Source organism: Microtus pennsylvanicus, chromosome X, assembly GCF_037038515.1.
Source record: "Microtus pennsylvanicus isolate mMicPen1 chromosome X, mMicPen1.hap1, whole genome shotgun sequence".
Classification (NCBI taxonomy): domain Eukaryota; kingdom Metazoa; phylum Chordata; class Mammalia; order Rodentia; family Cricetidae; genus Microtus; species Microtus pennsylvanicus.
Window position 1 is genome coordinate 118,983,198 of NC_134601.1, and position 27,015 is coordinate 119,010,212.

A 27,015-nucleotide genomic window follows, 5' to 3' on the forward strand; every position below is an offset into this window, starting at 1 on the left:
CAGTGTCGGATTCTGTCTGGCATGGAACTGTGCAGCCCCAGTGCATACTGCCACAGTCTCTAGGAGTTCATATGTACATCAGTCCTACTGTGTCTGAAAGACACTGTTTCCTTGAAACCATCCAATCCCTCTCACTCTTAGCATCTTTCCACTTCCTCTTCCATGGGGAGGGGTGTCATGAGGTCATCCCATTTTTATCTGAGTATTCTGAGGTCTTTAACTCTCAGCATTGTCCAATTGTCACACCCGGTTTTAAGCCTGGGTCAAGGAAATCCACCTCCAGTCATCAGGTTTGCAGTGTTCTGGTTTCCTTTCTGTTGCTGTAATAAAATACTCTGACCAAATGCAATTTAGAAGAAGAAAGGGCTTAGTATAACTTACAGGAAATCAAGCAGAAACTTCAAGCTGGCCCACAGGTTCATGCTTAACTAGCCTGCCTGCCTGCCTTCCTTCCTTCCTTCCTTCCTTCCTTCCTTCCTTCCTTCCTTCCTTCCTTCCTTCCCTCCTACTTCCTCCCTCCCTCCCCCTATCTTTTTCTTTCCTTCCTTCATTCCTTGTTTCTTTCCTCCCTTCCCCTCTTTCTTTTCTTTCTTAATTCCTTCTTCCACCCTTCTCTCCCTCTCTCTCTTCCTTTATCCTTCATCCCTCCCTTTCTCCCCGCCTCCCTCCCTCCCTCCCTTCCTGTCTGTCTGTCTTTTTAAAGGCAGGCTCTCACTATGTCACCCTGGCTTACATGGAGCTTTCCATGTAGACCAGGCTAACTAGACTTTTTATGCCTGTGGGATGGTGTTGCCCACAGCAATTAGCAATTGGGACAATCCCTCCCTCCATAGACACGCTTACAGGTCAATGTGATCTGGACAATTCCTCAACAGAGACTCCCTTCTCAGATGACTCTAGGCTGTGTCAAGTTGACAGTTAGAATGAAGATACTCTGCTAGTATGTTACCTGCTGAATATCTCCCTAGGCCAAGTGCATAAACCCTATTTCTGTTTAATTGCTGACTGCTTTGGCAGGAGGAATTTGGTAGTTTGGCTTTGGTTTTTCAAGACAGGGTTTCTCTTTGTAGCCCTGGCTGTCCTGGAACTCATTCTGTAGACTAGGCTTGCCTCCAAATCAGAGTTCCACCTGCCTCTGCCTCCCCAGTGCTGGGATTAAAGGCATGTATGATCACTGCCTGGTGGCAGGAGATGTTTGGATGAATTTAACATGAAATTCACTTGATAACTGGGTGTGTGATACGTGCCTTTGATCCTAGCAGAGACAGGCAGATCATCTCTGTGAGTTCAAGGCCAGCCTGGTCTACAAAGTGAACTGCAGTATAGTCAGGACTACAAAAAAACCCAAACAACAACATCAACAGCAACAAACTAAAACAAAAAGAAATAAATTCACTTGATCACACAATTTTGAGATTGTGAGCATCTTGAATTAAAAAAAACAATTTAGTTCACATTTTGCATACAAGGTGAGATTTTCTTAATCATCTCATACTGGAAAATGACATAATGCTCTATGAATTGCCAGAAAATGATCCCACACTCAAGTTTTCAGGCTTACCTCCACATCCCACACTCCAAAGGAACTTTGGCTTCACTAGTTATCCCAGAAGACACTGAAGTATCTTTGCCAAAGAGTATCCCTAAAGACTCCTGAATTCACCCATTTGGTTGATGTGGGATTTCCCTCCTTATGGTATGAATATGTTTTATCACCATTGGTTAATAAAGATGCTGCTTTGGCCAATGGCTTAGTAGAGTAAAGCCAGGTGGGAAATCAGAACAGAGATAGAGAGAGAGTAGGTGGAGTCAAAGAGATGCCTTGTAGTTGCCAATGGAGACAGGCGCCCGACCCTTACCAGTAAGCTATAGCCTTGTGCTGATTCACAGATTAATAGAAATGTGTTAATTTTAAGACATAAGAGTTAGTTAATAAGAAACCAGAGATAATAGAACAAGCAATTTTGTAATTAATAATAGTTTTGTATGATTATTTGGGTCTCGGCGAATAGGAAACAAACAAGCAGTCTCTGCCTACAGATGGTACACAATGTGGGGCACAATTACATCCACATAAAACCTGAGAGCTTGGGAAGGAATTCTAGACACAAAAGAACAGAGTTAAGTACAGCTTCTTGGTAGTAGCATTTTCTTGGATGGGCTCTGTTTGCTGTCAGTGAACAGAGGCACATCTTCTTTAAGAGAAGACTTCCTAACTCAGCATTAGCAGCAAGAACTGAGTGGCTTCTTTAAGAGCTGGATTTCTGGTTCATACTGGTAGCATGAAATTCTGACTCTTTTGGAAGGTCCTCTACTTAAATGGGGTTTGTGAGCAGCTTGCTACTAATTCCTTAATGGCTACATAGACTCATTGTGTTCCTGTGTTGGGGGCTATCCTCAACAAAAATACTCTCTTCCAGAGTGGAGGCATGGGAATTTACAAATATAGTAAAGAATATGAAGATGTGAACAAAAATGATAAAATGCAGAAACATATAGGATAATATTTTGGGAGGGAATTTTTCAGTAAGTACTGAAAATTTGCCTGTGTTTTATTTTTCAGCAGCTTAATATACTCCTGACATCAAAACGTAGGAGTAGAACAAAAGGACTGCATTAACATACAAATTGAAAGTCATGGGCTACATCCATCGCTCAAACCCTAGACCAAACACTCTGTAGGCAAACCACTCCTTGGGTGGACTTCCAAGTTATTTCCATAAAGGGAACTGGAACTTAGTTGGATCTATAGACTTTTGTTTTAGGTAGGAACCAACTACTTCTCTATTTTAGGAGCTTGAGGTCTGGCAACTAGCCACACCTGTTCACTGTAGCCTTGAGAAAGCAGAACTCTCTGACTTACAACTAGGTGGGACCTCATTTGAGTTAGAAGCACAATAACCATGAATGAACTAAAAACAAGTCACAAACTCTCTAACCTTTGACCTTTTTGGGCCTCCACATCCCTGGAGCTGCAGTGGTGAGCATGGCTCACAGAGGCGATGAACATGCCTCCACCATGTTGGACTGTGTAGAGCATAGAGACAGGGCCACAGAGTTGGTTCTAGTCATGCCCACTTAGCATTTAAAAAAAGTGTTCTTGCTCAGAAAATGATTGCAAGTAGACAATAAAGACAGATTGAGACAGAAATAGACCTCTGGACATGTGTGTTTAAAAATGTACGTAGGCTTGGGAGAGAGAAGAAAAAGTGCATAGACAGTTATAAAAAGAAATAAAATCTCTAAAGAGACAGTAAAAGTAATATAAAAGAGTATTAACAGACAAAAAGGAATAAAGAAAATAAATATTAAAAAGTAATAGAGTAAAAAATCCACCTAAAGATGGAAAATACAGAGAGAGTCTGGATTATGCATATTATTGTGTTTTCTTTAAATTTTTTGACTGCAGAGAGACATTTGATTCTGGGGGCTGCTAAGTTAAGAAACCAGCATAAAGGTCTCTTGACTTCAAAATTTGGGTCTAAGGATATGTTGCTTTGGAAAAGAGGGTCTGTTTTTGTTTTCATAGGGAACCTGTGGGTTCTTTCAGACTAATGTGGTTTGATGGAACAAGACCCACCAAAGTTCTCCAACAAAAAGCAGAAAGCAGTTTGGAGAAAACTATGCCCAAATTCCCAAAATGGTTGTTTATAAATGTTTATTTTAATTTACAAAGGGTTAGTTATAAATGTTAATCAATTTCTAAAACAATAAGGGACATATGCTATAGAAATGAATATTTTATATTGGTATGGATTTGGTTTATTAATACAAATTTAAGGTCAATTTTGTATATGTGTATTTCTACTCTTGTTTAAGGTATTGTTTATACAGCTCATTTAAAAATGTAATGTATAATTAAATTTGCAGATTAATAGGTAGTCATTTATAATAGTCAAGCTTATAGTCATGTTAGATTTTCTAGAAATACAGAGATATATTTCAGATGGATAGTTGTTCTTCAGACCTTTCAAAGACATACAGATATGGCATTTAAAATGTTTTAAGAACTTAGACTTTTCTTGATAATGAGACAGGTCTACTTCTGGCAGCACCAGTTACTTCAGAGAGGTTGATGGGCATTGAAGAAACTCATTATGAAATTTGTCTTCAATGTGACAAGGCTAGGCATTTGTGCAAGAAACTGCTCTTGCCTGGGTTGCTTGATTGTGTGCTGTATGAACTGGACATACAGGATCCACAGAAAAGTGACTGCTGAACTTTCCAAATGATGGGATGGCTCCTCCATGTTACTACTTCACAGAATAAACTGCCAGACATTCTGCAGGGCACAGAAGAAAGCAACTGATGAATTTTGCCATTACAAGGCTGAATAGATCTTCAAATTTCCTGCTTCATGGAAAAGTCTGCTGGATACTCTGGGCATATAGGCTGAAGATGGATGATGCCCCAACTTTACAGAAGAACTTTGAATGACTGTCTAGGAAGAGAGATGTTTCTGTCAATTCTAAAGTTTTGGAAGTTGCTTATAATGTACTTTCTGTTTACTTAGGTAATGTGATATCCTGGGGGTCTTTGAAGAGTTGAAGACAGATAATTATAATTTTCTTAGTTATGATAAAGGATAAATTAAATATAAAACTTTAGATTCACAAAGATAGGATAGATGATACAGTATTTTCCTTAATTGACCAAATGTAAATGGATTAAATATTGTAACTATAATTCTTGCTTGATAACTGTTTTGTTATATGTAATTTTACTATGTTAAAGTTAAAACCTTCCTTTTTATTTAGACAGAAAAGGGGAGATGATGTGGGATTCCCATCTGTATTCTGTGAATATGTTTTATTATTTTTGATTAATAAAGAAGCTTCTTTGGCCAATGGCTTAGCAGAGTAAAGCCAAATGGGAAATCAGAACAGAGATATATATTGAGAGTAGGCATAGTCAAAGAAATGCCATGTAGCTACAGAAGGAAACAGATACTGGACCCTTACCAGTAAACCATAGCCTTGTGCCATTACACAGATTAGTAGAGATGGATTAATTTAAGATGTAAGAGATAGTTAATAATAAGTCTAAGAGAATAGGACAAGCAGTATTTTAATGAATAAAGTTTTGTGTGATTATTCGGGTCTGGGTGGCCAGGAAATGAACGAGTAGTCTCCTCTTACATTGGGTCACCCTATAGAACCTACCTTCCTCTCTTCTCCTGATCCAGATTCTCATGGGCAAGTCTCTTTACACTACTAATGTCTCAAATGGCACCATGATCATCACTGATGGCTTCTTTTTTTTTTCTGGTGAAAAAAATACAAATCCACTTTTATTTATTTACTTTTCATTGGTTTAAATCTGGGATGGGTACAGCATCACATGGATTCTGTGTCCAATGGCCTTTGCAGGAAGGTTACTTCGGAATTTGGCAAGGACCATGCCACTGTTTCCATGGGCCCGAGTTACTTTGCCCCAGATCACTCTGGTTTTGTTTGGTTTGCCTCCAGGTGTCACTGTGTTGTTCTTTGCTTTATATACATAAGCACATCTCTTGCCCAAGTAAAATTCAGTTTCATCTCGGGCATAAACGCCTTCAATTTTAAGAAGAGCCGTGTGCTCTCTGGTTCCGGAGACCTTGCTTATAGCCAGCAAAAGTGGACTTGCACCACAGCCTTCCAGACATATTATCCTTTAGAAGTCCTATTCCCAGCAGGCCTCCACAGGCACCAAGATGGCTGAAAGAGCCACTGATGGCTTCTTATCTGAAACCAGAGCTGATGTTCACCTTGTAGTAGAGACTGACCTTGAACTCCTGATCATCCTACCTTCTCTTTCCATAGCTAAGATTATGAGCATAGGCCACCATGTCTGGCTTTGATGCTTGTCTTGAAGTGGCCCAAGTCACATGCTGAGGGTACTGAGGCCTGCTTCCAAGGTGAAGTCCTCCTTTGCCTCAAACGTCATAGGCAGTGGGACTTATTGCCTTTGAAAGGAACAACTATTTGTGAGACCTGGTGTTTCAGTTCTTAGGAGTTTTGTTTGCTTCTTTGCTTCAGTCCTTTGGTTCCAGGACTGCATTGTAAATCCGGTTGATCTGAAGATCTGTTTCATTTCTCTTGATTACTCTCCCTCTCTACCCCTACCCTGTGTGTGTGTGTGCATGCACATGCGCATGTGTGCATGCGTAGTACTTGCATATGCACACATGTGCTCCCTTGTTCATGTGTGTGTATATGAGTGGGGATCAAATAACAGCTTTGACTATCATTCCGTAGGCATTATCCACACACTCCCTCCACTCCTTTTTTTGTGACAATGTCTCTCACTAAGGAGACTAGGCTAGTTGGCCAATGAGCTTTGGGAATCTGCCTGTCTCTGCTTCTTGTATCGTGGGAATTACAAATGTGCCACTATATTTTGCTTTTTAAACTTGTGTTCTGGGGATTGAACTCAGGTCTTCGTGCTTGCAAGGCACATACTTTATCAACTGAGCCATCTTGTGTCCACTTTCTATACACTAATTGTCCTTTCCTTAGGAGCATATATATATATATATATTTTGAGACAGAGTCTCATGTATCCCCAGGCTGCTGTCAAAATGAATATGAAGTTGAGGATGACCTTGAACTTCTGATTTTCCTCTCTCCTCTTTCCCTCTGCTGGAATGGCAGATATATACCACCACATCAAGTCTGATGCTGGGGACTGAACCCATGGCTTCAAGAACACAATCTGATGGAGGAAGGTCATTGGTTAAATTAAAAGAAACTGCTTGGCTCTCATTGGTTAGGAGATAGGTGGGAGGAGTAAACAGAACAAAACGCTGGGAGGAATAGGAAGTGAGGTCAGACTCCACAGCTCTCCTCTCCGGAGCAGACACCTCAGAGAGAGAGACGCCATGCTACCTGCTCCAGGGAAGACGCACGCTATGAAGCTCCGACCCAGGATGGACTTAGGCTAGAATCTTCCCGGTAAGACCGGTGCTATACAGATGATAAGAAATGGGCTAGTCCAGGTGGGAGAGTTATCCTAGAAGATGCTAGGTAGAAATGAGCCAAAGCAGTGTTTAAAAGAATACAGTGTCCGTGTAATTATTTCTGGGTAAAGCTAGCCGGGCAGGCGGCTGGGGTGTTGGGGACGCAGCCCCACCGCCCTTATTACTACAACAATCTAGCAATGGAGCCATCTATCTCACTCTATGAGCCCATTTCAGAAACCCCTAGCTACTTCTTGTTCTACTTCCCAAGTTCCTGAATATACCTGATTTCTGTGGGGAATAAAGTTTAGGTTCAAGCTGACTCCTTAGCTATACTTAGAAAGAATAGTCCAAATTATGTTTTTCCTCCTTTTCATTCTTTATAATACAGTGCAAAGTTATTGAATGAGCAGCATCTTCTTCAATTTAAATTTAATAATCAGAAGAAATTCTGGGACACAATAGATATTCAAGGAGTATTTGTTGAGTGAATGAGAGCTTTTATTAGTGAGGAAATCTTCATTTCTGAGAACAAGACTGAATCTTTTTTCTGGTTGCCAATCAAGGTCAATTTTAATCTTTATTTGGAACAGCTGTTTCTTTTGGGATTTGTGTCAGGTGTCTGAGAAGAGGCAGAGCCCAAGTCAGCATAGCTGAAAAGCAAAGAATCGAACAGCCCCTAGGCAACATAATTATTATCAGAAAAGTAAGCTAACCTTTCTGATCACTCTCTTACTGTGTAAGGGGAGGAACGTCTAAGCTGAGATTGTGTGAGGCCGAAAAGAGTTGGAAGACTTTGCTGTTAAATCTTCACATAAAATTTGTGCAACAAATGATAGCTATTAAAAAATACTATTGATGGGCCTGGAGAGATTGCTCAGTGATTAAAAATTTGGTTCCCAGCACTCACATCAGGAAACTCACAACTGCTTTGAACTCCGGCTTCCAGGAGTTCTTCTGGTCTCTTTGGGCAGCCGCACACACATAGCACACACACTCACACATACACAAACAAAAATAATTTAAAGAACCTTTGAAGTACTACTGATGGTTCTAAGAAAGAAAAATCCTGTGTCTAAGCATCGTTGAAGTTTGTCACTGTTGTTCCTGGCTGTAGAGCTTGGGAACCATTAAGTATCTAGCCTCAGCCTCATGCAATAGGAGTAAAAATGGTGTGTAAATTCAGTATACATTTGCTATGTATTTGGATGGAAATAAAGTCATTTCAACAAATAGTTTGTAGCTCAATGAATGTAAGAACATGCTTTGGTTATCTATATCTATATTTGTACTATATCATTAAAATCTACCGATGTTCCTGGGGCCAAAGGTTATTCAGTTGTTTTCTCTCTTTTCTCCCATCCCCTTATTTTGAGACAGGATCTCTCTTTTTTTTTTTGTAACCAAAACTTTAATCCCAAGGACTCTCACAAACATATTACAAATGACGGCATGAAAAAAAAATCTTGCACAGTAACTCAAAGGTTCAGCTCTACAATGTACCCTTAAACCAACTGGTAACTTAGTCTTCCATTTCCAAATAAAGAATGTTACAAACAGCTTCCTCCATAGATAGCAATCAGTGAGGAACCTCTTTGAAAGTCTTCAGAGTGCAGTTCCCACCCTTTCCCTGTTAACTTGTGTTAACAGCTCCCGACTGTAATCCAGCTAAGAAACTAGTTTTTTCAATTTCCATCAGGGGTTTATCATTAGTACATCACACTTTAACTGGGCAGGATCTAGGTTTATTTCAGTCTATGAAAAACTAAAGTTCAAAGCAAATTCAATCTTGCTTAAGGGAACATGAACAGCTAAAACATCTTAAAAATGCACCAAGCTTATGAAGTCTCAAACAAAACTTGAATTTCCTGTCAAATGAAGTTACTTCCTGTACACCACTTCTTTTGCAAACTGGTCTTCTACTTCCTTTCATTTGACCTAGATCGGCTACGAGACCTAGAGAAAGATCGAGACAGCTTGTGGTTTCTCTTACGAGACAGAGACCTCTCTCTTCTCCTATCTCTAGAAAGTGACCTGCTCCGGCTTCGAGAGAAGCTTCTTCTTGGAGATCTTCACCGAGGTGGAGGACTCCTCCTACGGTAATTATCTCGAGGGCGACGACCCCAAGAGGGAGGGGGGCCACGATTCCGACTTCTTTTCTCACCATTCGACAGCTCCACTCTTACTCGGCAGCCACATAGTGTTCTTCCATCTAGCTCTCGGACAGCGTCAGCAGCATCTCGGGGATCCTCAAATTGAATGAAAGCAAAGCCAAGAGGGTTTCGAGCAACCCACACACTTCTGAGCGGTCCATAATAGCCAAATGCCTGTTCTAATTCAGTCTTGTTCCCATTGTTTCCAAGATTACCTACATACACCTTACAATCTAATGGACAGGAATCACGATGCATTTCGAGATCCTGGGTTCGAGAACCGCAGTTCAAATCCCAACACTCCGACGAGGCCCACCCGCACCCTCGCGATCTGCTTCCGCAGATGCTCTCAATGCCCTGGCGTCCACGAAATGGCGGCGAGACAGGATCTCTTGTAGCCCATGCTGACCTTCAGCTGGATAAGTAACTGATGATGGCCTTAGACCTTAAATTTCTGACCCTTCTGCCTCTACCTCTGGAGGTCTGGGATTACAAGACACCCTCCTCATCCCTCCTGCCCTCTCTTCTTTCCCTCTTCCTTTCTGAGTGAGATAAGGACCAAACACAGTGCTCCATGTATGCTGAACCACAGCCCTAGACCCTGTTTAGCTTTTGTGATCCTTATTCCATTTGCATTAACAAAATGCACAGAGTTTAATGAATGTTTGAACAATGATTGCAAGAAGGAATCCAATTTCTGAACTGCTCTTTTGCCTGTTAATTGTAGATGAAGAACAAATAAAAGTCACTGAAATTATTGTCTAGGATACATAATATTTTTGGAGTTATGCTACATAAAAAGTGCTCAGCAATAAAATAAAATATTTGACTGTCAGCATATTATTTATTAAGTAAAATAACCAGGAGAATCTAAGTTCTTGTTATACCAGATTGATGTCATAATTCAATAATTTTTCTAGGTTGCTAATTTCTTTTTTTGTTGTTTGTTTGTTTTTGTGACAGGGTTTGTCTGTAGCTTTGGAGCCTGTCCTGGATCTAGCTCTTGTAGACCAGGCTGGCTGCAAACTCACAGAAATTCACCTGCTTCTGCCTCCTGAGTGCTGGGATTAAAGGCATTTGCCACCCTGCCCAGCTGATTGTTAGTTTATTATAGAACTGTTTAATTTATTTTCTCCTAGACTAGATGCATGTAGCCTATGCTGGTCTCAAATTCTCACTGTGTGGCCAAGGATGGCCTTGAACTCCTGATTTTCCTGCCTCTACATTCCAAGTGTCTGGATTCTGGGAGTGCACAAAAGACATGCCTAAGCAGCTGCCAAGCTCTACTGAAGGTAGAGAAATGTTGTCTGAATCAGATTTTGTTTTCTTATTGGGACAACTATTAGAACTGAATTCCAATGCTCACCAATGACCATAAGGTCCTTCTTTTGACACAACAGCAGAGGAGAGATGACATAAGCCTCCTGGTAGCAAACAACTAGAATCTCTGAGTGCTATGGAACTACCATCGACTCAAATGGTCACCGAGTTTATAAGAAAATAAAGAATAGCTGTAGGGGAGAGAAATAATGAGCAACTGGGTGAGAGCTGTGTCTCTGTTGGTAAAGTGCCTGCCCACCATTCAGGAATCCTTGACTTTGCTCCTCACCACCGTATAAACCAACTGGGACACACCTGTCATCTCAGCCTCTGGATGGAGGCAGGTGGATCAAGTTCAAGGATATCCTCGACTACTTACAGACTTTGAGGCCTGCCTGAGATGTCAGGAGGAATGGAAAAAGAGGCCCATCAACTCCCAGTGTCACCAATCCCAACTATAGAAATGATCCCTAGAAATATAATTACTATATATTGTTAGAAATAACCAAAGCCAGGTGGTTGTGGCACATGCCTTCAATACCAGCATTCAGGAGGCAGAGGTAGATGGAGCTCTGTGAGTTTGAGGCTAGCCTGGTTTACAGAGCAAGTTCTAGGATATCCAAGTCTACATAGAGAATCCTGTCTCAATCCCCTCCAAATAAACCTTACCAACCAACCAACCAAACAAACAAAAGAAATAAATAAATTTAAGCTTGAGAAACTAAGAGATGGTGAGAGCCAGTACCATGACAACTGGGTCTTGAAGACGATGTAGTGATAGGAACTGTTTATGGGAGAGATAAAACAGAGACATTGTCATAAATTTTGAACTTTAAAAGAGCTTATGAGAAAATGATTTTTAATTCTTATGGGAGAAAGAAATTCTCTTAGGAACTTATAACTATAAACATGCCTTCTTGTATTTTGGATCTTGAATTTATTTATTTTTGTTTCTATTATATGTTTGGTTGGGGTGGTATGTGCATGTGTGAGTGCGGGGACCCTGGAAGGCCAGAAGAATTTGCTGGATTCTCTGGAACTGGAGTTGCAGGTGTTTTAAGTTACCTGATGGGAGTATTGGGAACCTAACTTAGGTCCTCTGGAAGAGCGGTAAGTATTCTTAACCACTGAACTATCTCTCCAGCTCTGGATCTTAACTTTATATTGCTTGTATGAAAAAGAAACCACCAACTCAAGAAATAGACAGGGTATATGTCCAGATTTTTTCGGAGGGGATTTCTGACAAGTACTCTCTGGAAGTCCATATCGTCAACATAAGCAATATGTCATTTTCATGGATAAGGAAATAATCCCAATGAACATTAGCTAATAACTCAAAACAGTCACCAGTAGCAATACACGAAGAGAAAGAATTCGCAGATATGACTAACAGCAAAATCATACCCCAAGAACTTCAAGTTGCAGAACCATTGGGTAAGTGTTGTGTTATTTACTTGCATGTTGCCACCATGAAATATCTAATAGAAGCAATTTTAAACAGGGAAGACTGGTTTTGGCTCATGGTCTCAGAGAGTTCAATCCATCATGGTGATGGAGGCATGTAGGAGCAGCACAGTTCAGGTCATGGGGATAAAGAAACAGAAAAGGGAGAGTGTGCTCACTTGGGGGTGTTTCCCCTTTGTCTATTTTAGTTCATCTGGGAACCTGGCACATCGAATGTATCACCCACATTCAGGGTGTGCCTTCCTCACTCAGTTTACCCTCTTCATAAATTCACAGACACACCAGTCTTCTCAGTGATTTTAAATACCCTCAAATAGACAGTGAAAATTTTCTTTTTTATTAATTTTTTTTAAAAAAAATACCAATCCAAATTCCCACTCCTTCCCCTCCTCCCATTCCCTCCACACATCCTCCCACTCCACCCCCTCTAATCCTAAAAGAGGGTAAGGCACTTTGCTTTGTGGAAAGTCCAAGGCCCTCCCTACTACATCTAGGCTGAGCAAGGTATCCATCCAAAGAGAATAGGTTCCAAAAAGCCAGTACATGCAGTAGAGACAAATCCCAGTGCTACTGCCAGTGGCCCCTCAGTCTGCCCCAGACATACAACTGTCAACCACATTCAGAGGGACTAGTTTGGTTTTATGCTTGTTCCTTCCCAGTCCAGCTGTGAGCTCCCATTAGTTCTGGCAAACTGTTTCAGTGGATGAACCCTTCATGGTCTTGACCCCTTTGCTCATATTCTCATTCCTTCTACTCTTCAACTGGACCTTGGGAGCTCAGTCCAGTGCTCTGATATTGGTCTCTGCCTCTGTTTCCATCTGTTCTTGGACAAAGGTTCTATCGTGATATTTAAGATAATCATCAGTGTGACTGCAGGGCAAGGCCAGTTTGGGCATCCTCTCCTTTAGTGCTTAAGGTTGTAGCTGGGGTCATCCTTGTGGATTCCTGGGAATTTTTCTAGAGCCAGGTTCTTTCCTTCAAGTTCTCCCACTTTCTCTTCTATCAGGTTCAGTGTGGCTGGATTTATATTGATGTCTTTAATCCATTTGGACTTGAGTTTTGTGCATGGGGATAGATATGGATCTATTTTCATTCTTCTACAGGTTGACCTCCAGTTATGCCAGCACCATTTGTTGAAGATGCTTTCTTTTTTCCATTGTATAATTTTAGCTTCTTTGTCAAAAATCAGAATAGAAACAAAGACAGTGAAATTTTTTAATTGATTTTATTGAGCTATACATTTTTCTCTGCTCCCTTCCCTACCCTCTGCTCTCCTCTGCTCCCTCCCCTTTATCCCTCTCCCATGGTCCCCATGCTCCCAATTTACTCAAGAGAGATTATTTTTTACTACTTCCCATGTAGATTAGATCCACATACGTCTCTCTTAGGGTCCTCTTTGTTTTCTAGGTTTTCTGGGATTGTAATTTGTAGGCTGGTTTTCTTTGCTTTATGTTTAAAAACCACTTATGTGTGAGTATATAAATGTCTTTCTGGGTCTGGGTTACCTCACTCAAAATGATGTTTTCTAGCTCCATCCATTTGCCTGCAAATTTCAAGATGTCATTATTTTTTTTCTGCTGTGTAGTACTCTATTGTTTAAATGTACCACATTTTCCTTATCTATTCTTAAGTCGAGGGGTATTTAGGTTGTTTCCAGGTTCTGGCTATGACAAACAATGCTATGAACATAGCTGAGCACATGTCCTTGTGGCATGGTTGAGCATCCTTTGGCTATATACCCAAAAGTGTTATAGCTGGGTCTTGAGGAAGGTTGTTTCCTAATTTTCTGAGAAATTGCCATACTGATATCCAAAGGGGCTGTACCAGCTTGCACTTCCACCAGCAATGCAGGAGTGTTCCCTTTTCCCCATAACCTCTCCAGTGTAAGTTATCATCAGTGTTTTTGATCTTGGGAGAAGGTTGAAGGGGAGGGGAGAGGAAGGGAGGGGAGCAAAGAAAAATTTAGAGCTCAATAAAAATCAATAAAAAGTAAATAAGACTCAAAAATATTTATTCTGTTATTTTAAATTATGTGTATTACGTCTGTTTCTGTACATGAGTCTGTGCCAGAAACAGGCACTGGAATTCTTGGAACTGGAGTTAGTTACAGGTGGTTGTGAGTTACTTTATGTGGGTGCTGAGAGCTAAACTTGGGTCCCTCTGGATAGGCAGCAAGTACTCTTAACCACAGAACCATTTCTCCAGCCCCGTCACTCTTTCTCTAGTAAAATGCCCGTGTGATGAGATGAAGTGAGGTGAATGGCATGTGCATTTTGCTGTAGTGTTGGGAAAAAGGATTATTCGTGGAACGCTGCATTAATTACTTTTGTCTTTCTTGGGGCTGGCCATACAAACCCGATGATCTGAATTTGGTTCCCCAGATTCTATGTAAAAATCCTAACACTCCCACGGCAAGGCAGGAAGTAGAGACAGGAGAATCACCTGGAAGCTTGTGGGTTGGGTAGTTTGGACTGTGCAGCACAGCAGAAACAATGAGAGAGGCGCTGCCTCAATACAAGGAGGAAGGAGAGAACCTGCTCCTCTGCCTTCCACTGTGGACTATATTCTACATCTACATGCACCTCTCTCTCTCTCTCTCTCTCTCTCTCTCTCTCTCTCTCTCTCTCTCTCATTATGATAATCATGGTAATAATGATGATAGAGCAACTTAAGGAAGGAGGGCTTATTTGGCTCATATTTTGAGCATACGGTGTGGAAGATACGGCAGCAGGAGATTGAGACAACTGGTAACATCAGAAGCAGAGGGAGGTGAATTCTGGAACTCAGCTCACGGTCACTTTTTCATTCGGTTCAGCCCATAGGATGGTGCCACCCACATTCACAGTGGGTCCTTCCTCTCCTGATGATTACTTCTGGAAACAGCCTCACAGCCACACCCAGAGGTGGGTTCCCATGATGATTCTAAAGCCTGTCACGTTGGCAGTGAAGATGAACCATCCCAAGTGGAGTGGTATAGCACATGATTCCACCAGGCACCTCAACATGAGATGTACTTGAAAAATCAGAAGCTGTTTACTTCTGTAATCTCCCATTTACATTTCTAGACCATGGTTGATTGTGCATAATGGAAGCTTTGCAAAGAAAGCTGCTTAAGTGGGGACTTCCATAATCATCTTGTTACCCTGTGGCAGATAACTGTTCTTGAAAATAGCCATCCAAAGACAACTCTAAGGGAGTATGGACATGCAATGATTGGCCACAGTCTGCAAGACCAGATGGGCACTAGGCATTTGGGCACTTTCTTATTGGTTGGTAACATTACCAGGAGTTGCGTCTTCCATCTGAGAAACAAACCTTCTATGGCTGATAGGACCCAGAAAGATGGATGTTGGTGCCTGGGAGCTGTGCTGTTTTTCTTTTTGTTTGCAAAGCCAATGGTCAGTCTACAGAACAGTAATCAGTGTTTCAGACCTGTGTGGTACCGAGCACTGAGCTTTGAGCCCCAGATATTTATCTATTCATTGGCATGGGGATGGTTTTACATTTATCAACAGTTTTTAAAATATTTCCATTAAAACTGGTTGTTCTGCAGGACTCCCAATTTCCATAAGAGGATGCCAATTAGAACAGCAAAACACTGGTCAACAGGATGGCAAAGGGGTTATAGGCCAGGAGACAACACAGGCTTAATCACAGAGGCCCCAGAGATTTCCTATGGCTTAACCCCATAGTTCTCATTGACTGAGTTTGGCTTCTCTGGTGCGCACACTCTCTCTTTCTGACAATTTGACATATCTCCTCACTACCAAATCCCTTTGCTCCTACAGAAGATTAAAATTCCCTCTCAGGGAGCCAAAAAATGCCCATTAACCAAGATAAATGGTAGTTGGAAGCGTAAGTGTGACTCATTTGGTCTCAGCTTTCCAGGGAGGTGTCTGTGAAAAACTGTCCGCAAAATTAATTTATGGAAAAGGATAAATTTCTTTCAGCCGATTGTGTTTCCAGAGCCGAGGCTTTGGAAAATGAGATCATGATTCTGCATGTGTTCTGTGCACGGCATTTGGCTTCCAACAAGACCTGCGAAAAGGAAAAAAAAAACCTGTTTCTGCTTTCAGACTGGCACTGGGCTGTGCTGGTTCTTAGCTCGTGTCACAAAATTGACTGTTTTATATGGTAGAGTGGATTCAGATTTGAACTCTCCAAGTCTTATTCTTTAACGTGAAATTGGCTGCTCCCCGAGGTTTCTACCAGCTGAGCAATTATTTATGTTGGCAAGACATCACAGTTCAGCCAAACACCAGGATCCAGACTACAAGGTGAGACACACAAAAGAACATTCAACTGAGAGCTGCAATTTTGGCTTCTAGGCCCAGCTTGGGCCATCAGGTAGCTGTGAACTTTGGTGGTCTTTGTGTTTCAGGAAGAATGCATGTGACTTTGAGCTTATAGTACATTTACTTTCCTAACCTGTCTGGGTTCTACTCACTTATTTAGCACACTGTTCCCAAGTTGAAAGTCTGCAAATTATTTTATGGAGCAAATCACTATGGGGCTAGAGATGTGGCTCAGAAATTAAGAACACTTGGCACTCTTCAACAGGACCCAACTTCTGTTCCTAGCATCTATATGGAGGTGTGCAGCAGTCTGTAACTCTAGTTCCAGGGGGCCTAATGGCTTCTTCCAGCCTCTACGGGTACCATCAGCACTCATGTGTCTGCAGTCACATATAGCCACATGCACATAAACATATAAAATCACCGTATGCATGCTCTTCAATGTTGCTAGTGGCAACTAACACTACTCAAACATCTGACAACTTTTCCAAGTGGCAGTTTCCTTTCAGTGTGTTAAGAGGAACCACTCATATATGAATGTATGTGCATTTGAGTGTCCACTTCTTGGAACACTTCGAGTCTTAAATGCCATAGCTACAAAATATTCTCATTTCCTTTCTGTTGCTGTTATAGACATCATGATCAAAAGCAACCTGGGAAAGGAAAGGGTTCATTGCAGCTTACATGTCCAGGGCACAGTCAACCCATCACTCAGGGAAATCAGGGCAGGAACTCAAGAGGGAACTGAACATTGGAGTAAGGAATGTTGTTTATAGGCTTGCTCTCTGGCTCTGCTTAGCTAGCTTTCATACACAACCTAGGACCATCAGCCAAGGGACAATGCTACCTGTAGGATCCAACTGTGATAAACTTAATAGCAACAGACCATTCAAAGGAAGTTTTTAACGTTCCAACCATTTTCACCTGCAAGTGTAGGATGGTGTAGGAGGTCCTTCTGCTTTTGTGTTGCTTTTATCAGTTAATAAAGACACTGCTTTGGGCCTGGTGATAGGGCAGAATTTAGGCAGGGAGACAGAACTGAATTCTGGGAGGAAGAAAGCAGAGTCAGAGAGCCGCCATGGAGACGCCAGGTCAGACATGTTAAATCTTTTCCGGTAAGCCATGACTTTGTGGTGAACACAGATTAGTAGAAATGGGTTAAATCAAGATGTGTGAGACATGGCCACAAGTTAAGAAGATCTGGGCAATTCCTCAGTTGAGGTTCCTTTGCCCCAGGCCACTCTTGGTTGTGTCAAGTTGACAATAAAAAAAAACTAACCAGTGCAGGGGCTGGAGAGATTGTTTAGGGATTAAAATCATTTGCTGCTTGTTGCAGAATATTGCTTTCACTATGTAAAGGTATGTTGCATTTGCGTATGCTTCATTATTTAATGATGTAAAGATGTGTTACATTTGGTGATGCTGATAGTTTAATGGTGTAAAGATGTGGTACATTTGTTTTGCTGCATTTGTTTAATGACACAAAGATGTGCTGCATTGCCTGCCTAAGACATCTGATTGGTCTATTAAAAAACTGAATAGTCAATAGCTGGGCAAGAGAGGGATAGAGAGGGCTGGCAGGCAGAAAAAAGGAGGAGGAGAGGAACCTAGGTTTGAGAAAAGAGAATGAGAGAGAATGGGGGAGAAAGAGAGGAAGACACCCAGGACCAGCCAGCCAACCAGCCAGCCAGACACAGAGAAGGACAGACAGAATCAAAGAAAGGCAAAAACCCCAAGGCAAAACACAGATGAAGAGAAACTTGAAGGTTGATTTAAGTTGTAAGAGCTAGTGGGGCAAGTGTAAGATAAGACTGAGCATTTATAACTAATTATAAGTCTCTGTGCCGTGTTTGGGGAGCTGGTTGGTGGCCAAAAGAAAGCCTGACAAAGTTGCACTTGCAGAGGACCTGGGTTTAGTTTCCAGAACCCACATGGCATCTCACAACTGCCTGCAACTCTAGTTCTGGGGAATTCAATGCCCTCCTCTGGCCTTTGTGGGCACAAGGTAATATGCAGTGCACATACATGCATGAAAGCAAACATTCACACACAGAAAATAAAAAATGAAATATTAAAAACCCCTAACCCACCCCCCCTCAGTCCACAGAGGCTCATGTCTTTAAATGCTTAGTTACCAGGGTGAAGAGCTGTTTAGAAGAATTAGAAAGATTAGGAGGTGTGGCCTTGTTGGAGGAAGTGTTTCTTTGGGTTTGAATTTTCAAAAGCCCATGTTAGACCCAGTGGCTAGCTCTTGGCCTGCAGATCAAGATGTAGCTCTCAGCTGCTGCTGCAGCACCCTGTCTGCCTGCACGCCACCATGCTCCCTGCCATGATGCTAATGGACTGAACCTCTGAAACTGTAAGCAAGCCGCCAATTAAATGTTTTCTTTTTTAAGAGCTGCCTTGGTCATGGTGTCTCTTCACAGCAATAGAACAGTGACTCAGACACCATATAATGGTTAATATTGATTATCAACTTGCAAGATCTATAATCACTTAGGAAACAAATCTCTATACATGTCTGTGAAGGAGATTCTAGATTCAGTTAACAGAGGTGGGGAGACTCATCCTGAATGCAGATGCCACCATGGAAATGCGCTGGAATCCCAGACTGAATAAAAAGAAGCCAGTGACCTAGTACCAGCATTTATCATTCATTGTCTGCTTTCTGACTTCGGATGTAGCCACCTCATGGTACTGCTGCCATGGAGTGTACCATTAACTGTGGACCCACATAAACTCTTCCTTCCTCCACCTTTTTTTCCTTTTGGAGACAGGGTCTCACTATGTAGTTCTGACTGTCCGAAAACTCACTCTGTAGACCAGGCTGGCCTCGGACTCACAGAGATCCACCTGCTTCTGCCTTCCAAGTACAGGGATCAGAGGTGTGCACCACTAAGTTTGCCAACTCTTCCTTTCTTTAGTTGCCTCTGTCAGGTGTTTTGTTTGCAGGATTGAGAAAAGCACTTAATACAGCTGACTATTGAGTCATCCAGATAACTCTCCTGAATTAAATAGATGAAGCTAAATAATAATCTATAGCTCATATAGCAGCAGAAACTCTCACCTGCTTTGAGACACTATGAGAATGCATCCAAACACAGTATCCTTTCTCAGAACTGGGGAAGACCATTGGCACATACAAATGGGCAGAAGGATTTACTATCTTCCTGGGGACAGAGAGAAGTTCCCTTGAAATTCAGGCAGAGAACATAAACAACAGATTCCAGTAACCTTATTAAAATAATCTGCAAACAGCTCGTCTTTTATTTAAATGGAGGACCAAAGTCTTTGACATCATCTTCTATTCGAGCTGGAAAAAGTGATCACATGTTTACCTCATCTTCAAGATGGTGGTTGATCTTTACTCAATGTCTCTGATGTGTCAGAGCCAGGAAGAACTGACAAGTGTGTATCAGTACTCATATTTTAAATGTTTATCTTTTCACTGTATAAGGGTGTGCCCATGTCTGTGCATGTTCCTATGGGTATTGATATACCTCCAGAAGAGGGGAGTGGAGCCCCTAGAATTGCAGTTATAGGCAATTGTGAGCTGGCTGACATGAATACTGGACACTGAACGGTTCCTTTGACAGAACAGCAAATGCTCTTAACTGTTGTGACATTTCTCCAGTCCCAATGCCCTCATTTTAGAAACTAGAAAACTGAGGTTCAGAGATCTTCAAGAACTCACCCCAGGATTAATCGAGACTAGTGGTTCTCAACCCCTTTGGCAATCCTCTCTCTCCAGAAATATTTACATTAGGATTCATAACAGTAGCAAGATGACAGTTATGAAGTAGCAACGAAAATAATGTTATGGTTGGGGTCACCACGACACGAGGAACTGTATTAAAGGGTCACAGCATTAGGAAGGTTGAGAACCACTGGGCTAGACAATCCTCTACTGAGACTTCCTTCCTAGGTGAGTCTGGATTGTCAAGATGGCAATTCAAATTTGCTGCTCTAAACAGGAATGTGGGAATGGGCTTGTGGGGAGGAGGGGTCGGGGGTGACAGGGGTTGGAGACAGGTAACAACACAGTGGAGAGAGGGAACAAAATGTACTACAGACATGTAGGAAACCATCAAAGACTACATGTAGTCAGTCTAATCCCAAAACAACACCCAAAAAACCAAACAACAAAGCTGTACTGGGGATACACATCAGGGGAGGCAGCCAGGCCAGGGAGCCCGACTCGCAGACTCTTTTCTTAACTTGCAGGTGGCTTTGCTTTCAGGGGCTACTGAATCAACCTTTAGTGAATACGTGCTTAAATAAACTCTTCAGGATGGCTTTGAGGCTTGGGAACGGTTTACTACAGTCTGGAAGACAAGACAGAGGAATCTGAAGTCTTGCCAACCAGAATCTGATTCCAGGAGGCTTTGCCCACCTTCCACTCAGTAATCTCTTTGAATGGTCTTGACCCTTTTGGAATTAATCTTCATTTTAAAGCTTATGCCCCATTAGCCATCCATTCTTTTGTCGTACTCACCCTTTTGTTTCCAGAGCATCTGGCCCACTACCTCATTGGCTCAGCTTCCTTTTCCCTCCCCTGGGCTTTAGGTCCTTTCCTGTCTAGGGGAAGACTCCATACTTCATTGCATTGACATCTTCTTAGGTTCTAACATGCTATTATTTTCAAAACCCTCTCCTTGCCTCCCTCTCTTGCAGGTCCTACCCAGCAGGACAATGTAAACTTACTCCCTTTCATCTTTCCATCTGGGTTGTTAAGGCATTCCTGAGCGAGAGTGTCCAATTTCAGAGATCCATAGCAAAAGGGAAATTAATAATTTTCAAACTACTGTAATTATTTTGCACTTTAGTTCTTTTTTGACACAGGACCTCACTGTGTAGCATGTTTGTGACTTTTAAACTTGTAATCCTGTCTCCATCTCCCAAGTACTGGAGTCACAGGCACCCCACAACAAACTATTAGAATTAATGGGTACAAAACTGGAGAGATGCTTTAGTGGTTAAGAGTACTGGCTGCTCTTGCAGAGGATCCAGGTTCAATTCCCACATGGTATTGTACTACCACCTATAACTCCAGTTCCAGGGCATTCAGTGCTCTCTTCCAGCCTCTGCAGGCACAAGGCATATATGTGGTGTTAAAATACATATATGTTAGGGAAACACTCACAGACATAAAATAAAAATAAATTCTAAAAGATTGTTGTTTACAAAAGGAATAGATTTAATATTATATAATTTACTATATATTTATGTGCAAAAACGATACACCGAAAGGAACCTAAAATTTTTGTCTCATGCCTCAAACCCACTGTCTACACTGTCACTTGGAAGTTTTGTACTATACAGAGAGAAATGAATCCTGAGGTTTGAACTCTGATAATTTTCTGACCTTATGACCTCAGACTCTCAAGCTTCCTTAAGTTAGTGCAGACTTTTTCCTGTATTCATAGGATAGCCTTTTCTTTCAATTGAAACAATCCTTTCTTTCTTTCTTTCTTTCTTTCTTTCTTTCTTTCTTTCTTTCTTTCTTTCTTTCTTTCTTTCTTCCTGTTTATTTAAGTGTGTGTGTGTGTGTGTGTGTGTGTGTGTGTGTGTGTGTGCATGCGCGAACCCTAGGGTGCCTGTGTGGAAGTCAGGGGCCAACTTGTAGGAGCTGGTTCTCTCCTTCCTCTATCTTCCTCTATGAGTCCCGAGGACTGAACTCAGGTTGTTAGACTTGGGGGTATGCACTTCCCCACTTAGCCATTGCTTAGTTTTTTCCAAGCCAATTCTTTTCTCTGTGCTTTTAAGCCTCTTCTTTCCATTTCCACTAGAATAAAGATATTTCTCAATATTTTTTTTTATATGTTCAATTTGGATCTTTCCCTGTGGCCTTTTAAGATACTAAAGTTGCCACTATCTCAAAAAAAAACCTATAATAAGTCTTGGCAGACCTCTAAATCACTGTTTGCTATCACACTTCCCAAAGAAAAGCCTAAACTTGCTGTATCTGTTCCTTCTCTCTTAAAGACACTTAAGCTCATTTGAATCTTATTTCCTCTTCCTCTCACTCTAAATGGCTTTCATCAAAATCACTGATGGCTTCATTAGCTGCTCACACCAATGGGTTCTTTTCAACCCTGTGTTTGCTCACCCAATTCAACCCTTCAATGTATACCCTGACAGTGGACTTCTGGGTCCTGACACAGGCCTGTCTCGACTTTAAATTCAGCCCTACATTTATACTTGGTGGCTTTGCTTCAATTTCCATGGTCCTAAGCCAGGATTGTCTATATTTCTTTTTATCAAGGGCTGAAGAAGTTGGATATATTCCTAGATGGAAGGGTGGAGTCATGGTAGGTTACTGTCGAAGGTATAACATAGGAGTTACAACCAGACCATGCTGGATTCCTGGTGTAAGGCAGTTATTGTTATTATTTATTTTAAAATTGTTGTTGGCTTCTTTCTGTTTGACATCCTAGTGAATGTATATATCTCAGGAGGCAGGGAGTACCTGTAACTTGGCAGTTACTTCGATTTCTCAGTTGTAAACCCTCTAGACTAATGGCAAACGACAGGCCGGCAGTTGGGACATTTTACAACCCCAGGGGAAGAGAAAGGGAGGAGGTGGTCACAAGTGATTAAGACTGGATTACTTTCAGCCTTAGAGGAACTTGGGCTCAAGAGTCCATTTTATTTGGAATTATAAGACAACAAAGAAATGTGGCCTTGCTTGCTGAGATTCACACCTGTTTCTTATTAAAAATATCCAATCAGCAGTAGCTTTTTGGTGAGAGAATTACCTAGCTCCTAGAATCTGGTGCAGGATACTGGGGGACACCTAGCTGAGAAAAAATTTGCTGCAGGAGGCCTCCAGTGTAGGCACGTCCTCTGCTGATTGCAGAGTCAAAAGACAAAGACCCCTGTACAGGCATAACATGGGTTATTTAATCTGAAGAAGGGCACTTGAGGAACTGAGGAAGAAGAAGAAGATTTGGCTTTAACCCCAGCACTCGGGAGACCAAGGGAGAAAGAATGTTTCTACCCAAATGCATTAACTAGAGAAGAAAATGTGAAGCTTGAGTTGTAAAGTTCATTCTTATAGTTTGGCAGCATAATTTTTCCCCCTGAAGCTTTTTAATTATTTCTTTGGAGTCTTCTGCATTGACTGTGAATCTTGAATATGTTTGCAAATAATTGGCTTAAAGAATCATAGACGGTTATGTTACTTAAGTGACTAAACTGGCTGTCTCGATGTAGCTCATTTCATATACAAATACATATTTTTTTGCAAATGAGACAAAATTCTGTAGAAAGATATTTGTGACATAAAGTATCAGAGAAAAGTTATAAATATCTGTTCTCTGAGTTCTTTTCTTTAAAAATGGATTATATTTTTATTATGTGTATATGTATTTCAGGGGTGGTGGTATGTGCACATGAGTACAGTGCCCGAGAGACCAGAAGAGGGCATTAGATACCCTGGAGCTCGGGTTACATTAGGTTGTGAGTCACCTTATGTGGGTACTGGAAACTGAATTTGGGTCCTCTGCAAGAGCAGCCTGTACTCTATGTTGAGACATCTCTCCAAGCCCAAGTTTCAGCTTCTTGCTGCTACAGCATTCATTTATACCAGTTTTCTCAACCTGTGGGGTGTGAACCCTTTGGCAAATATTTTCATTATGATTCATAACAGTAGCAAAGTTAGAGTTATGAAGTAGCAATGAAAATAATTGTATGGTTGGGGGTCAGCACAACATGTATTAAACTGTATTAAAGGGTGATAACATTGGGAAGATTGAGAACCATGGTTTATACATTTGTTGTAGTGGGACTAAATGTGTGAAGCATTCCGTTTCTTATTTCCATTACTTTCTGAATCACATGCAAGCAAACTTCAAATAGAACCCCCTAATTACCCCAGGACCCTCCGTAGATTTTCATTCTACCCATCTCGGTGTTTTGCCTTCTAAACTTCCCTCTACTAGACCTCCTAATTATGCTATGAATGAACCTTCTTTTATCTTCATGCAATCCAAAGATTATAAGTCTCGAAAATACTTTATGTTACAATGAGGGTCCAAAGAGGAATGTATGGATTTTCTTGGGGAGGGGAAATAGAAGAGATCTTCTGAATAAACTGGGGGCAGAGAAGAGAAGGACAGAGGGATGGAAACTTGAGGGAGTGGATTGGGCATGTTGGGTTTGGGAGGCAGGTTGGGGGTGGGACACAGATGGGGAGAGTAATAAAAGAGACTTCTTGATGGGGGAGCATTTCAGGGTTAGGGAGAAACCTGGTACTAGGGAAAACCCCAGGAATCCACAAGGATGACCCCAGCTAAGACTGTAAGCAGTAGTGGAGAGGGTGACTGAATTGGCCATCCATCTACTGTAATGTGATGACCCTAATTGTCATCAGAGATACTATATCCAGTGACTGATGGAAGCAGATGCAGAGATCTACAGCCAATCACTGGGCTGAGCTCCCAGAGTCTTGCTGAAAGGAGGAGGGATTGTATGAACCAGGAGGGTCATGACAGGGAACCCACAGAGACAGCTGACCTGAGCTCCTGGGAGCTCATGAACTCTGGATTAACAGTTAGGGAGCCTCCATGGAGGCTATGCCCTCTACCTGTGTGTGACAGTTATGTAGTTTTGTCTCTTTGTAAGACTCTTAGCAGTGAGAGCAGGACCTGTCCCCAGAGCTTAGCTGACTTTGGGAACCTGTTCTCCATGCTGGATTACCTTGTCCAGCCTTGACACAAGGGAAGGAGCTCTGTCCTGCCTCAACTTTATTTGCCATGTTTTGTTCAAGCCCATGGGAGGTCTGCCCCTTTCTGAATAGAGATGGAGGAGGAGTGGAAGGCAAGGCTGTAGGAGGGAAGTGGGGGACTAGGAGGAGAGGAGGGAGGGGAAACCATGGTCGGTATGTAAAATAAATGAAAAAAGTTATTTAAATAAAATAAAATCTAAAAAAGAAAATACTTTATCTGAAATGTTATTTTGTTAAAATTTTACTTATTTATTTTATATGTATGGGTGTTTCGCCTGCATGTATGTCTGTGCACCATGTGTGTACAGTGCTAGAAGAAACCAGAAGATGGTGTTGGATTCCTGGGACTGGAATTACACATGTTCGTGAGTTGCCTTGTGGGTGCTGGAAACTCAGTCTTGATCCTCTGGAAGAGCAACCAGTTCTCTTAACTACTGAACAATCATTCCAGGACCTCTAGAAAATACTTTAATGCTTTGTTACTCCAAGCATTCTGCCTCATCTCTGTTAATGACCGAATCTCCCTACTCTTAAATCTCTCTCTCTCTCTCTCTCTCTCTCTCTCTCTCTCTCTCTCTCTGTGTGTGTGTGTGTATGTATGTATGTATGTGTGTGTGCGTGTGTGTATGTATGTATGTGTGTGTATGTGTGTGTGCGTGTGTGTATGTATGTATGTGTGTGTATGTGTGTGTGTGTGTGTGTATGTATGTATGTGTGTGTATGTATGTATGTGTGTGTGTGTGCGTGTGTGTGTAAGCGCAGGTGCAGGTGTGTAGGTCAGAGGACAGTCTTTGTCCTCTGTATTATTTGAGATAGGTTCTCTTTGTTATTCAATGATGTGTATGCAAAGTTATCTGTCCTGTAGTCTTCTATTGCTGTGATAAGACATCATGACGGAGGCAACTTGTAAAAGAAAACACTTATTTTGGGGTTCATAATTCTAGAAGGTAATATAGTCCATGACCATCATGGCAGGGAGCATGGCAGCAGGCAGGCAGGAATGGTGCTGGAGCAGTAGCTGAGAGCTTACATCTGACCTATAAGCATGAGGTCGAGAGAGAACCAATAGGAATGGCATGGGCTTTTGAAACCTCAAAGCCCACCCCTAGTGACACACCTCTTCCAACATGGCCACACCTAATGCTTCTCAAACAATTCTACCAACTGGGGGCTAAGCATTCAAACTTAGGGGCCTATGGGGGCCATTTTCATTCAAACCACCAGAAGCTGTGTGGGAGACTAGAATCAAGGCATGAGCCAGGACTCACATATGAACTTGCGTAGGGGGAAGATCAGCTTCTTAGCACATCGGGACTTTACCACGTGAGCTTTTCTACAAGGTCTTAGCCAAGGGAAACTCAACTATCCCATAAAGAGAAACTAATGAGAGCCTCTTAGATGGGAGTCAAGGACTTCTTATAGCTTGATCGTGTAAATGACACGTCTGATACATTGGCAGACAGTCACTATAGCACTCAGGTCAGCAAGAGGGAAATTGTGCTCCATCTCTTTTGGGGAATGGAAGACTTTGTGAGCATACTTTTAAAACCGTTATGATCTATTCTCTGATCCAAACAACCTATCTTTCTTTACTATGAAGGATACATGTCAAAGAAAATGTGGAGGTGTTTTTATTTGGGCATGTGCATGTCACAGCATGCATGTGGGGGCAGAGGACAGCTTGTGTGAGGCAGTTCTCTCCTTCTGGCATGTGGATCCCGGGGACTGAACTCAGGTTTTCAAATCTGGCAGAAAATGGCTTTCATTTGCTAAGCCATCTCACCAGCCCAGAAAGTAGTATCTTAAGAAATATTGACTTTATTTTGCCTGTAGAGGAAAATTTATTTACTCAGATCTCCCACTATTTGGTCCTAATGACACACCCCTCATATCTTGCTTATGACTCTTAAATGCAGGCAAACTAAATAATTGGACTTTTTTTTATTTAAAAGGAAAAGGAAATGAGACAAAGATTCATGTAGCTCAGGCTGGTCTTGAACTTGCTGCTAATGGAAGCTGGCCTTGAACCTCTGAGTCTCACATGCTGGGATTATAAGTGTGCACCACCATGCTCTGCTTTTTATTTAAATTTCAACCGATGTCCACCAATATCAATTT

At 41.7% G+C, this 27,015-nt stretch overlaps 2 pseudogenes; both read right to left on the bottom strand.

The window, feature by feature from the left end:
• Positions 1–5,313: 5,313 nt before the first annotated feature.
• On the bottom strand, positions 5,314–5,644 carry LOC142841298 (large ribosomal subunit protein eL33-like; annotated as a pseudogene).
• A 2,945-nt stretch (positions 5,645–8,589) lies between these two features.
• LOC142840612 (serine/arginine-rich splicing factor 3 pseudogene) lies at positions 8,590–9,462 on the bottom strand (annotated as a pseudogene).
• Positions 9,463–27,015: the final 17,553 nt, after the last annotated feature.